The 2,638-nt window shown below is 36.5% G+C and overlaps 1 pseudogene; it reads right to left on the reverse strand.

The window, feature by feature from the left end:
* Window positions 1-260: 260 nt before the first annotated feature.
* On the reverse strand, window positions 261-1,885 carry LOC140935221 (uncharacterized; annotated as a pseudogene).
* Between the last annotated feature and the right edge of the window lie 753 nt (window positions 1,886-2,638).

Consider the following 2,638-nt stretch of genomic DNA (forward strand, 5'->3'; position numbering starts at 1 on the left):
TATTTTTGCAATCTTATCACCCTGAAAAGAAAAGTTCAAATATATTTTTCATACCCAGAAATGACCTGCTTATAGATGTCTTAAAAGAAATAACTGATCATATTTTACATCACAAAATTGTAAGTAAGTGGGATTATGAAGAGAATAACCATCTCTCTGAACTTGGAAAGAACTTATTAAATACTGTCCCTAGCTTTGACACATTACGTCAATTCCGTAAGTGGGTAAGCCAAATGACAAAGCATATAAAGAAGGTAGTCTTTGTTAAAACATAGTCATGTAATATCAACAGAGTTTTTTGGAACTAGTTGTAGTTGTTTTATTTTGGCCCAACTGGTTTTTTTAACATATTAACAATATGTGCAAATATTTGGAAACAGCAACCAAGTAAATCAATTCTTGAGCTTGGCCATGTTTTGCTTAGAATTTGCCAATCTCTGATTCTTCCTATGTAGTTTTCAATGTAGATCCTCAATGTTGCAATGTCAAAGTTCTTTACTACCTCAGTCTCATCGAATTGATGAGAAAATTTCATTGGAGGTCTATTGTGTAACAGGCCTTTCTCATGACAAATATCTGTGATATTAAAGCCCTTGTCAGTCATAACTGTCTTCCCTTTTGTGACTGTATCTAGCACACATGATTGCTCTGTTATGTCAGCATCACTAATGCTGCCAGGAAATGCATCAGTACATTTGAGTAAAAAACCAGGAGGAAGGGTCCACAAACATATCTTCCCTGTGGTGTGGTTCTTATAGTTCGAGAATGTAATATTATTAATATCAAAGTTCTCTGATTGGGAGATCCAAATTTCAGTTGCATCCCCTATGAGAGCAGTATCACCATATCCTGACTCCATAAAACATTTTGGCATATAGTCATTCAAAAATCCAGGTATTGGGGTCAGGTCAATAGACTCAAAAATGGTGCTCAGGAATACACACCATCCTACAAAAATTCTACTCATAGTTGATATACTTGAACCAGTCATCCATGCAATAACACCAAGGTCCAATGCATGTCTACAAATTGTCAAGAAACTGATAAGTTCTGTCTTTGTGTCCAGCTTTCTAAGATAGGACGAGTCGTCATTGTTACAATCAGGATAAACAATTGTGTGCAAGAAAGGCTCCAAACATTCATATAGACAATCTAATTCGGAAAGTGATAATCCTGTCATATAGTAAATTCTATCTGGGTATCTCACAAGTGCTTCATAACTAAAAGTTTGCCCTTCGAGTGCTTTCTTCATTGCATTGAGTTGCTGACTGTTGTTCGCAGCATTTTTTTCAAGTTCTGTTTGAGTCTTTGACAGCTGTTGCTGTAAATCTTCAATCAAAGCTTTTTTTCCATTTAGTTCTCTCGTCAAACTTTCCACTTGACTTTTAAGCTTCTGATTTTCTTTTTCTACGTTCGCAGCTGAAACCCGTCGCTTTTTAACACGCGGTACGGGAGTTTCACTCCTGTCTTTCGGGGGTTTCCTAGGAGTACTCCTCACGGTATTGGCATTCGACGAAGTAAGAACCGTTTTTGTACAGTCAATTTTCCTTTTCAATTCCCTAGATGGTTTTTTTTTTCCAGATTAGCAGCATATTCTTTTGTACAAATTATGTCTGGCAATTGATTCTTGTTCTCTCGTTTCCCCGAGCTCCAGTGAGCGCTGCATATAACATGTTTTCTCCAGTTAATATTTTCGTTCATAAGAACTTTCCTATATCCTTTTTGAAGCTCAGGATCGCTGGGCAAAGTGTAGTACGTTATTCCTTTAGTTCTGTAATTATTCGTACACAAAGAACTGGCACAATTCCAATGCCAAGTTTTCGTGTAAGTCGCCATCTCTACGCCATCAAACTGAAGTGCACTTCCGTCCGGCAAAACCGATAACTAGTGCCAGGCTCCCACGTTATGAAATCAGGCAATGGGATCTACTGGCCAACATTAATGGCGATTGTGAGGCTGTGATCACTCTTCCAGTGCCATTTGAAGCGGTGTTTGTTCGCATTAATCCAACCGCCTGGCAAAACAGCATTGCCCTGAAAGTTGAGTTTTATGGATGCAAACTAAATCAGGCTGCTCTTTCAAGTATGTATTGCAAGGTGTAATTGTTTTGACTGAGAAAATAGACGTTTTTTTTAATATTTATCTAAAAAACATCACTTTTACAGGTATGATGTTGGGAGTTTAGAGTAATTATTACAACTATGAGAGCACTATAAATAAATTAGACAAAATAATTGTCAAAATTCGCTACTTTCGTACTAATTCACAAAAATATGTGTTTAGGACCAAGCTGTCAAATTTTGCACAGCAGTCTTTCAAATTTATCCTCGAAATTATAGTCGAAAACGTTTTCTTAAATTATATGATTGAATAAACTTTTAAATAAGTTTTTATACCCAATTTTCCGTAGAAAAAAGCTACAGTTTGTTCGAAATGACAATAATAGAAATAACAGTTTTTCGAACTTAGGACTTAGTTGACATTTTCAAAAAGAGCAAGAAAACAATAGCCTCTTGTCCAAATTCAGCGTGTTGGTGCAAATTGGAGGTCGGCATATTAGTACCGTGATACTCGTAGGACTCTACATCACCTTCTAACTTTGTTTGTATCGTAGCGTTTATGACCAGGTGAATTTCTC

Source organism: Porites lutea, chromosome 4 (genome assembly GCF_958299795.1).
Source record: "Porites lutea chromosome 4, jaPorLute2.1, whole genome shotgun sequence".
NCBI lineage: Eukaryota > Metazoa > Cnidaria > Anthozoa > Scleractinia > Poritidae > Porites > Porites lutea.